Source organism: Ranitomeya variabilis, chromosome 5, assembly GCF_051348905.1.
Source record: "Ranitomeya variabilis isolate aRanVar5 chromosome 5, aRanVar5.hap1, whole genome shotgun sequence".
NCBI lineage: Eukaryota > Metazoa > Chordata > Amphibia > Anura > Dendrobatidae > Ranitomeya > Ranitomeya variabilis.
The window spans coordinates 502,253,292-502,265,952 of record NC_135236.1 but is presented as its reverse complement, the minus strand read 5'-3'; the positions used below and the strand labels follow the sequence as shown (position 1 = coordinate 502,265,952).

The window sequence follows — 12,661 nt, the reverse complement described above, 5'->3', positions numbered from 1 at the left end:
CCCATTGACTTGTATTGGTATCGGGTATCGGTATCGGATTAGATCCGATACTTTGCCGGTATCGGCCGATACTTTCCGATACCGATACTTTCAAGTATCGGATGGTATCGCTCAACAGAATGAATTTTATATAGTAAAATCACAGTCAGGTACTCAAATGTATGTGCCTGAATGGAGCCCTATGATATTTAAGGGTAAGCATACTGAGGTGCAACAGTAAGGCAATATGTTTTACCACACACAAGGTAAAAATACTTATTTTCGCCTTTTTGTGTAATAACTCCCCCATACACAGTAACGCTTAGCTTAGCCAAGAGTGCTGTGCACTTTACATACTACTTTAGCAGCCGCTTATCTCCATGAAATACGAATGGATTTACCATTAAAATTCATTTGCTGTTGATGAGAGCCTGGAGGCCCAATACATATTAGACTGTCGACCATTCCTACCAATATCATTGCCTTTTCGACTGACTTAAAGGGATATATCCATCCCCACTATACCAATATGTAGTAGGTGTAATAATAATAATTTTAGCAAATACCTCCAATAAGAAATGTGGTATAGTTTTTATGATTCGCTATGTCTCTTTTCTCATGTGTGGGTATTGCAGGACCTTAGGTATTCATGGTTACAACCACTAGCAACTAACTGTCGTTTTACCAGTGGACGTAACCATGGATACCTAAGGTCCTGCAATGCCTGCACACAGGGCCGGACTGGCACCAAAAAGCAGCCCTGGCACAAAAAAAAATTCACCAGCCCACATGCAATCAATTACATACACTTCATATAGTCACACACATCATACATGTACACCGCACACATGCTGGACAACACAGGCTCATTACTTACACTTCATATAGTCACACAGACACACACATCATACATGTACACAGCATACATGGTGGACAACACAGGCTCATTATGTACACATTACTCATTATTACACATACACAAGTATTACACACACAAGTATTACACACACACACAAGTATTACACACACAAACACACAAGTATTACACACACACAAACACTACAGATAGCACACACATATTACACACACACTACAGATACCGCACACATTATACACACACTACAGATACCGCACACATTACACACTCACACACTGCAGATAACTCAAACACATTACACACTCACACACTACAGATACCGCACAAAGTATTACACACACTACAGATATCACACCCACAAGTATTGCACACACCATACACACATGGATTACACTCAGACTACAGATAACACACACACACACGCACTACAGATACCGCACACACAAGTATTACACTACAGATACTGCACACACATTACACACACACAAACACTACAGATACCACACACACATTACACACACACTACAGATACCGCACACATTACACACACACACACTGCAGATAACTCAAACACATTACACACTCACACACTACAGATACCGCACAAAGTATTACACACACTACAGATATCACACCCACAAGTATTGCACACACCATACACACATGGATTACACTCAGACTACAGATAACACACACACACGCACTACAGATACCCCACACACAAGTATTACACTACAGATACTGCACACACATTACACACACACACACACTACAGATACCGCAAACACATTACACACACACACACTACAGATACCGCACACACATTACACACACTACAGATACCGCATACACATTACACACTCCCACACTACAGATAACTCACACACATTACACACTCACACACTACAGATACCGCATACACAAGTATTACACACACTACAGATATCACACCCACAAGTATTGCACACACCATACACACATGGATTACACTCAGACTACAGATAACACACACACACACGCACTACAGATACCGCACACACAAGTATTACACTACAGACACTGCACACACATTACACACACACACACACTACAGATACCGCAAACACATTACACACACACACACTACAGATACCGCACACACATTACACACACTACAGATACCGCATACACATTACACACTCCCACACTACAGATAACTCACACACATTACACACTCACACACTACAGATACCGCATACACAAGTATTACACACACTACAGATATCACACCCACAAGTATTGCACACACCATACACACATGGATTACACTCAGACTACAGATAAGACACACATGCACTACACATACCGCACGCACAAGTATTACACTACAGATACCGCACACACATTACACACACACACACTACAGATACCGCACACACATTGGACACACACACACTACAGATACCGCACACACATTACACACACACTACAGATACCGTACACACATTACACACACACACTACAGATACTGCACACACATTACACACACACACACTACAGATACCGCACACACATTACACACACACACACACACACACACACACACACAAACTACAGATACCATACACACATGTATTACACACTCACAGACTACACACACACACACTTCTGTGGTGCAGAGCAGGCTGATGTCCATGTGCAGCTCTTCAGGTTCTCCTGCTCACAGCAGCTCTGTCCTGGCACCTCCCCTGTCTCTCCTTCTCTGCCAGGAATGAAAGCAGATCAGAGCAGGAGATAATGTCAGCTCCCTTACTGTGTGCTTCCAGTGAGAGCTAGGGAAGCAGTTTCACAGGCAGGTATTAACTTTCAGCTTGCGTGCTGCTGTTCTCTGCCACTGTTCTCTGACGCTGGTACTTGCCACTCAGCCAGCATGCGCCGATCGAGCGGCCCACTACAGGCACCGGCCATTCTGGCATTTGCCACAAGTGCCCGATGCTCAGTCCAGCCTTGCCTGCACATAAGGAAAGAGACATAGCGAATAAAAAAAATATACTATATTTCTAATTGGAGGTATTTGCTGTTATTATTATTACACCTACTACATATTGGGATAGGATATTTTGAGATGTGAATGCCTAAAGGTACCTTCACACGAAGCGATGCTGCAGCGATAGCGACAACGATGCCGATCGCTGCAGCGTCGCTGTTTGATCGCTGGAGAGCTGTCACACAGACCGCTCTCCAGCGACCAACGATGCCGAGGTCCCCGGGTAATCAGGGTAAACATCGGGTTGCTAAGCGCAGGGCCGCGCTTAGTAACCCGATGTTTACCCTGGTTACCAGCGTAAAAGTAAAAAAAACAAACAGCACATACTTACATGCGTCCCCCAGCGTCTGCTTCCTGACACTGACTGAGCTCCGGCCCTAACAGCACAGCGGTGACGTCACCGCTCTGCTTTCACTTTCACTTTAGGGCCGGCGCTCAGTAAGTGTCAGGAAGCAGACGCTGGGGGACGCATGTAAGTATGTGCTGTTTGTTTTTTTTACTTTTACGCTGGTAACCAGGGTAAACATCGGGTTACTAAGCGCGGCCCTGCGCTTGGTAACCCGATGTTTACCCTGGTTACCAGTGTAAAACATCGCTGGTATCGTTGCTTTTGCTTTCAAACACAACGATACACGGCGATCGGACGACCAAATAAAGTTCTGGACTTTATTCAGCGACCAGCGATATCACAGCAGGATCCTGATTGCTGCTGCGTGTCAAACGAAACGATATCGCTAGCCAGGACGCTGCAACATCACGGATCGCTAGCGATGTCGTTTCGTGTGAAGGTACCTTTAGGCTACGTTCACATTTGGGTTGAGGAGGGCTCTGGAGGGCTGTGGGAGGAAGTACACAGCCATCCGCAGCCCTCCTCAACGCAACTGTGAACGTAACCTAAGACAACACATCTTTTGCAATCCACCATAACTATAACATGTCCGCCTGCACCTCACTCACAGTCCAGCAATCTGTCCTGTTTAGAGATGAGTGTGCCTTTCAAGGTTCAGTTCAGTTTGATTCGCCAAATGATTAGATGCTAATGGTTAAAAAAATGTACCCGAACTCCATTAGACTCAATGGGATGCCAAACCAAACTTAAACAGAACACCCTAAGGCTGTGTGCACACGTAGCATATTTTTCACATTTTTTTCGCGGTTTTTCACTATAAAAACGCTATAAAACCGCAAAAAAAACACTACCATTAAGCATACTAACAGAATGCATTCCGCATTTTTTGTGCACATGCTGCATTTTTTTCCTGAGCGGAATCGCATTCCAGAAAAAAACGCAGCATGTTCATTAAAATTGCGGAATCGCGGCGATTCTGCACCCATAGGAGTGCATTGATCTGCTTACTTCCCGCACGGGGCTGTGCACACCATGCGGGAAGTAAGCAGATCATGTGCGGTTGGTACCCAGGGTGGAGGAGAGGAGACTCTCCTCCACGCACTGGGCACCATATAATTGGTAAAAAATAAAAGAATTAAAATAAAAAATAGCGATATACTCACCTTCAATGTCCCCCGCAGTCTTCCGGCCTCTCCGCTGCACGCTGCCGCTTCGGTTCCTATAGCTGCTGGGCGGTGAAGGACCTGCGATGATGTCACGGTCTTGTTATTGGTCGCGAGACCGCATGTGACCGGTTACGTGACCAATCACAAACCGTGACGTCATCACAGGCCCTTCACCGCACACCAGCTATAGGAACGGACGCCGCTGAGGTCTGCAGGTGAGTATAACCATGTTTTTTATTTTTTTATTACTTTTAAACATTCGATCTTTTACTATAGATGCGGCATAGGCTGCATCTATAGTAAAAAGTTGGTCACACTTGTCAAACACTATGTTTGACAAGTGTGACCAACCTGTCAATCAGTTTTCCAAGCGATGCTACAGATCGCTTGGAAAACTCTAGCATTCTGCAAGCTAATTATGCTTGCAAAACGCTAGTTTTCTGCGGGTATATGCATGCTAATTCTGCATGCGATATACCCGCGGCAGGAGGCGCAGAATTGCCACGGAAATTTCCGCGGCAATTCTGCAACGTGTGAACTTAGCCTAATGGGTGATAAAAAGCTTACCAAACAGATAATGATCCAGTCTCTGTTGTCCATGGTTGGCTGGAATGGACGGAGTGTTACCTCGCCACCAATACAATACGAACTTAGACTTCATGGAAGCACCCGATACATGAGTGCCTTCTTGCTGCACTATCTTCAACATGATGCCTGTAATCTTAGGGTTAGAAATAGTGCTGACTACTGGGTTGCCACTCTTGTTAGATCCATGAAACAAGGATAAATGTTGCCAGATGCTTCCCCTCCTGAAAAGCATTGCTCGCATGCTGGAGTTTCGAAACACACTTGTAGACAATCTTAAGAGTGCTTTTCCCCAAGACAGCAGCAAGGCACATAGTTTGCAACACAGTTCAAGACTTTCAACCCCCTGGAATGTTAAGGTGTCATTGCAAAAACATTAGCAGCAGAAGTGTACGTGGCATAAGTAATTTCTGTGTATCATTTCACACATTTTTTAGACCAACACATACACCAGCAGAACAGAGTAAAAGTCTGACACATTCTGAACAACAGGATAGGATGATACAGGGGTATCTTGACATACAAATGCCTTCAGGGGGAATTTTTACCCTTTTGCATTTTGGACTTCAAAAATGAAAGAGTAGCCTGAGTTTGTCTGTCACACTTTGGAGATTTTGTCATGCCCGGCAGCCAACATTCTCTCAGAAAGTATCTTCAGCACTGCTCGTGGTGTCCTGACAGATAAGCGCATCTGACTGTTCTCTAAAAGTGTAGACAACATAACTTTCTTCAAAATGAACAACTCATGGATCTCCAATGACTTTTGCACCCCAGTCGCAGACTTGGCAGATTTGGCGACAGTGTAGTATTAGTGTGATGTATTGATCTCACATTGCTGCAGTCTGTGCCACCATTTTGTGGCTTCTGTGCCTGCTCTTGCTACTGCTGATGATTAGTGATGGGCGAGGACTTTAAATGCTCGGGTGCTTGTTGCTCGTGTTGAGCAAATTGGAATTCTCAGGTGCTCAACCCGAGCAACGAGTCCAATGTAAGTCTATGGGAAACTTGAGCATTTTTCCGGCAGCCCCCCCCCCAGTGGTCTGCAGAGGGACTAGAAATTGTGGAAATTGATGGAAACAGTGCTCAAGTGATATGGGAACAGAATGGGGACGATCCCTGGAAACATTTCTGATTCCCAGGTCACTGTTGTGAATAATGTTGTCAGAGTCTTACGCCACTTTTACAGACTCACAATAAAACATACAAAAGCAAAACCAAAATGGATTTTCCTGGGAAATATGTTAAGGAACATCCTTTCCAAAGTAATGACTTGTATATAAGGCAAAATAAATAACCAAAAACAAAAATGCTCCTCCACACCTTGGGCTATGTTCACACGTAACATCTTTGAAGCGTTTATGAACTTTAGCATTGCTTTCAACCAAGATAAATGCACTCACTGCGAAATCTCATGTTAACATTTTACAACCTTATCTGGCGATGTGGTGTGTGACACATCATTAGACATACCTTGTTTCATTTATGAAGGAGGGACTCTTAGGGTATGTGCACTCGTCAGGATTTCTTGCAGAAATTTCCTGAAGAAAACCGGAAATTTTCTGCAAGAAATCCGCATTTTTTTTTTTGCGTTTTTTCCCCGTTTTTTTCGCGCTTTTTTTAGCATTTTGCAAGCGTAATTAGCTTGCAGAATGCTAAAGTTTTCCAAGCGATCTGTAGCATCGCTTGGAAAACTGATTGACAGGTTGGTCACACTTGTCAAACATAGTGTTTGACAAGTGTGACCAACTTTTTACTATAGATGCAGCCTATGCAGCATTAATAGAAAAAGATAGAATGTTTAAAAATAATAAAAAAAAAAAAAAAAAAATGGTTATACTCACCTGCAAACAGCCGATCTCCTCAGCGGCTTCCGTTCCTATAGATGGTGTGTGTGTGCAAGACCTTCGATGACGTCGCGGTCACGTGACCGCGACATCATCGCAGGTCCTTCACACACACCATCTATAGGAACGGAAGTGTCAGCATGCACCGCTGAGAGGCGGGAAGACTCCGGGGGCCATCGAAGGTGAGTATATGACTATTTTTATTTTAATTCTTTTTTTTTACCAATTATATGGTGCCCAGTCCATGGAGGAGAGTCTCCTCTCCTCCACCCTGGGTACCAACCGCACATGATCTGCTTACTTCCCACATGGTGGGCATAGCCCCGTGCGGGAAGTAAGCAGATCAATGCATTCCTAGGTGTGCGGAATCCCCGCAATTCCGCAAATTTAATGAACATGTTGCTTTTTTTTCCGCGATGCGATTTTTTCGCGGAAAAAAATACAACATTTGCACAAGAAATGCTGAATACACTGAAAATAATGGGAGGCATATGTAAGCTTTTTTTTGCGTTTTTATCACGTTTTTATAGCGAAAAAACGCGCAAAAAACGCGGAAAAATACTGAACGTGTGCACATGGCCTAAAAGTCACCAAGCCTATTTTTATAGGGCCATCAGACTGCCATTACTATTCTTAAAGGGCCAGCCGTCGGATTTCACTAATCTTAGAGAGTCATCAGCCGGCTATGCTTTGTTGTTCCCATTATTAAACAGTGGGTTTCCTACACTGTTATTTCGTATGCAGTGAGTGGCAGAGCTGCCCAAAATTTGGATGCACCCCAATACCCCTTTGAAGAAATGTACAGGGGGGGGCTCCTGAAAACAATGTTCCCATTATTAGGAAGTGGGTCTCCCATAGTTTGCCTATGCAGTGAATGCAAGGGCTGCCAAAAATTTGGACCTACTCCAATGCCCCTTGGAAGAGACGTAGAGAAGGGCCTCATGAAAAAATGTTCCCATTGTTAGGAGGTGGGACTCCCATAGTGTTTACCTATGCAGTGAAGCAACAGCTGCCAAAAATTTGGAGGAACCCCAATGCCCCTTGGAAGAGATGTAAAGGTGAGAGGGCCTCCTGAAAAAATGTTCCCATTATTAGGAAGTTTGTCTCCCATAGTGTTTGCCTATGCAGTAGGGCTCCCAAAAATTTGGAGGCAGTCCAATGCCCCTTGGAAGAGACGTAGAGGAGGGCTTCATAAAAAAAATTTCCCATTAGAAAGGAGCGGGTCTTGTAATGCCCATGCACTAAGTGTATGAGCTGACAAACATTTACCCCTGGGGGAATACATGAACAAACTGTATAACAATTTTTTTTTATGGGCATCATAAAAGCCCTTTAAAAAAATTATGTGGCTGTTGCATCACGGACCACGGTCACCCTGGTGATATGGTGATGGAGGATGAGGATGAGAAGAAGGGACAACAGCAAATAGCCAAAATCAGGAAGCTTATACCCATATGTGGGTGTGAAGAGGTACATGGGAATAGACCTAAAAAAAGACACTGGATTTGAGTTTATGTTACGCTGCTATCATTCGGTGGTGTTGAGAAGTCTGGCCTACCCCAGCCCTTGTTTATTTTTATAAGTCAGCCTGTCAACATTTTCAGTTGATAGGCGGATACGTTTATCAGTTATAATTCCACCAACGGCACTAAAAACCCATTCTGACAAAATGCTAGGGGCAGGTCAGGACCTCAAAGTCATAGAGAGCCAGTTCATACCACGTGTCCAGCTTGGATATCCAATAATTATGAAGCACAATGAATCACGGAGGACGTTGGTATGGTCAGCAAGGTACTCCCTCCGCATCTTCCCAAACTTTGCACTCCTTGTGACAGTACCACGCGCCTCAGTGCCTGTGCGATGGGAGTGCAGCGCCCCAGAGTCCTGGTCGTTGCAGTAATGTCATTCTTCCACAAGGGGGAGTGATATTACGTCTGATGGCAATAAAGGAGATCCACCTACCAGGTATCACAAACCATACACCACACTTCACACTCCAGACCACCAGGGGGAGCCTTGCTCCTATCTACTCGGGCACTCCTCACAGAAGGGTAAAACTGGTGGGTTGGATAGAAAGTTAGAGAGACGCTGGCTGGGATTTGCCCAGGCAACACCAGTCAGGCAGACAGGGGGAAAGGTGGAACATCTGAGCTGCAGACAGAGGGTCCCTGTCAGGGGTGGGATCCTGACAGAGGCCTAGCGAGACAGAAAGCTACGGAGCTGCGCCTGCCCCACGTGCGGCAGCATCCTAAGAAAGGACACAAAGAGAATTGTGTTGTAGAGGGTGAGAAACAAAGTCACAGCACAAGGAGAAAACACCAGGAGGAGTTCTGCCCTGAAATAGGCTGCCTCCTTCTGAGGCGCGTAGCCGGCGGCCGGAACACCGAGGGAGTAATTGACTCTATGCATTACTTCAGAGACCGGCAGGACAGTCAATTCCAAGTTGGCTGCCCGACCTTAATACCTAAGAAGACACAGTGGCAAATTGTGGGGGTCGGGGCAGCTCTAGGGTCCCTATAAACAAGCCTCAGGCCATCAGACATACGGGTTTGTCCTATCCACACCATCTGGGGGACAGAGAGGAAGAAATAACATCTAGAACATCTACAAGAGTTGTGAGGACCTTACCGAGAAGCTCAGCAGGGAGGTACTACAACACACAGGCGCTAGTAGGAAGGCTACTGATTTCCACCTGGATAAGGGGACTCTGGATTTGCCTTCAGACCGGCCGGACTCTGCCTACCCTGTGGTCTGTACCCTGGACTGTGGATGTTGAAGTCTTCAGTAAAAGGTAAAGAGACTGCAACCTTGTGTCCTCGTTATTCCCTGCGCCTTACATCGTCTACCATCACCATCTACATTTCTGGGAAGCCCTAGGGATACACTTCACCTGTGGGAAGGTATACCATCTAGCTGAAATCACATCACCCCAGCGGACCCCTAAGCAGTGTCAGTCACCCTGACCGAATAGCACAGGTGGCGTCATGAACACTAAACAAACTTTCCCTTTTATTGGACGTCCCTCAAAGGGCCACGAACCGGGTCGGGCCACCGTGACATCCCCCAAACCGAAGGACCCGGTACCGAGTACCCCATTGCCCATACGTGGGGGTGATCCATCATTTTGGCGTCACAAACAGGATCTACTTAAGCCTGAAAATCGGGTCAAGTGCACCTAAGAACTGTGCCAGAACTGTATTTGAACTGTGATTTGCTTAAAGACTGTGTATTGCCATTTGCCGCCAAAATTCCCGCCAAAACCGCCGCCATTACAGCGCCACGAGGAGCGCAGATGAAGAAGAAGGGCGTGGATTTGTGGGCGTGAACGAACTGAGAAGCGCGAAAAATAATGGCCGCCCAGTCTTAGTATCTTTGTATCTTGAGGACGTGTCCGTCAGCAGCCGAGGTCCGCCTCCTGATTCTCCATGGCGGGCGGGGACAGCAAAAACGAAACCGCTCTCCAGGGGAGGAAGGAATGGAGCTGGAGATCGGTGGGGACCCCCGAATGAGAATGGCCCCGCACCGACCCCCGTCACCAGAGGATTACACCGGCATGCCGCCGCTGGAGAGCATGGACCTCTGGGAGCTGTCCACTGAAGCTTCGCTGTCTGTACCGTCGCCAATCCTGGCGCCTTCCCCGGAGGAGTGGAGTGGCACCGAACGAGTCACCTAGAATGCAGGTACTCGGTGCCATGGCATTCCAGGAGGCTGTCTTCCCCCCGCATTTGCTCCTGTCACCGCCGCGGCTGTCGGGGCCCCGGCGTCCCCGCCACCAGTCCCTGCACCACGAGGGCATGACCTTGGGCCTTTTGCCTGGGGAGAATACCGGCGGCATCTGATCACGGAGTATAAGCGGGAAGTGGAACGGGAGGCCCGAGGCGAATTACTGGACGACTCTCCACCGAAGTGAGGTGTTGTGGTGGTATACCAACCTCAAAAAGAAAAAGGATTCATTCAAGAGATCGGGTCATCAGTGAGAGTCCATGTTACCCGGGATGAGGTGGAGTCCTGCCTGTGCGGAGACAACACGGATCTAGCCTTGAACCCTTGGGATGCTGTGACTTATCTCCGGTACCAGAAAGGAAAAAGCTGGTGGGCCCGGGATGTGCAGAGGTGCGCAGCCCTCTTGGCGGTATCCAGGACCCAGGAGGAAGAGCTTACTGCTGAGGCGGCTGCAGCGACGCTGGCTGTAACTTGCATCCTCTATCAAGCCACTCAGACTTTTATTGCTGCGCACAACTTGACCGTTCATGGGAAACGAACTAACGGTGTATACCTGGCACCGGGAGTGATCTTGGACCCAAACTATCCTAAGCCACAGAGGGCTACGTGTCAAGTAAAGCCCTGGTGGAGACCGCCAGAATAAACCTCGAAACCACGGCTTGTAAATAGTTAAACTGTTTGTTCTTCTTTGCTGCTTGAACCCATCCAGGGTTAACTTTTAAAGGGGTTAGTGAGTCCTCTAGTGAGTTTTAAGAAGTTAGTTAAAAGACTTTGCACTTAGAGAAGGATAACGGTTTTATGCTTTAATAAAGAAAAAGTTAATTTATTGTTTTGAAATTGCACTTAGTAGTTAATAGATAGTATACCTGTATGGGTAATAGTATTTCATAGTAAGTGTATCTGTTATTGGTCAATCTACAGAAGTAAGCTGACAATGTAAATATGTTCTTGTTTTGCAACGTTCAAGTGTTCTCACCTCCCATAAAGGGAAGCATTGTTATATTAATTTGTTTTATAGCATTCCAAAAATTTTGTATGTCTTCTTGTAATGTATTGTTGTTTCTTTTCCCAGTACAGGAGTACTGGATTTAACGGGGTGGGGGGGGGGAGTGCAGCGCCCCAGAGTCCTCGTCATTGCAGTAATGTCATTCTTCCACAAGAGGGAGTAATATTACGTCTGATGGCAATAAAAGAGATCTACCTACCAGGTATCGCAAACCATACACCACACTTCACACTCCAGACCACCAGGGGGAGCCTTGCTCCTATCTACTAGGTCACCTGTAGCTGACTTTCTAAAATGCGCACACAGGCGGCGTACTTTGACAAGCAGATCCGGCAGCTCCGGGTAGGTTTTGAGAAACCGCTGAACCACAAGGTTAAGCACATGGGCCAGGCATGGTATGTGTGTGAGCTCAGCTGAGCTCGGCTCAGAGCCACTAGCAGCTGCCAGGTTCTGGCCATTGTCACACATGACCAAGTCTGGCTGTTGGTTCAGCGGTGTCATCCACAGATGTGCCTGCTCTTTCAGAGCTGTCCACAACTCTTCAGCATTGTGTGGTTTATCACCTAAGCATATTAGCTTCAGCACAGCCTGTTGCCACTTGGCTGATGCAGGGCTGCAGTGCTTCCAGCATATGATGTGGTCATTTCAGAAATGGAGGCTGAAAAGGAGGAGGAGGATGAGGTGCAGGTGCTGTAGACTGTGGGGGAACCCTGATTGACTGAAGGCACCAAATCCTCGGTGTCGAGAGGATGAGTTCCATCCCAAGGTCTTACTGGGTCCTGGCTTCCACTATGTTAACCCAGGTTGTCATCAGTGAGATATTCCGTCCCTGCCCACAAGCACTTGTCCACGTGTCTGTGGTTAGGTCAACTTTCCCAGTAACTGCATTGTTTAAGGCACAGCTAATGTTGAGGGACACATGCTTGTGTAGTGTGTGGATGGCACACCAGGAGAAAAAGTAGTGGCTGGGGCCCAAGTACCGAGGGACGGCTGCCGCCATCAGGTTGCAGAAAGCTTCTTTCTCCACGAGCCTAAAAGGCAACATTTAAAGCACAAGCAGTCACAATATGTGGGAATTTAGTAGTGTGGCCTGTGGGGCATTGTCT

General features: G+C 46.5%; 1 long non-coding RNA gene across 1 annotated transcript in view; it reads right to left on the bottom strand.

The window, feature by feature from the left end:
* Positions 1–622, bottom strand: part of LOC143773774 (uncharacterized) — a 48,836-nt gene extending 48,214 nt beyond the window's left edge. The window contains exon 1 of the long non-coding RNA XR_013215359.1: positions 546–622. This is a non-coding gene — a long non-coding RNA (uncharacterized LOC143773774). The remainder of the gene's footprint in view (positions 1–545) is intronic.
* Positions 623–12,661: the final 12,039 nt, after the last annotated feature.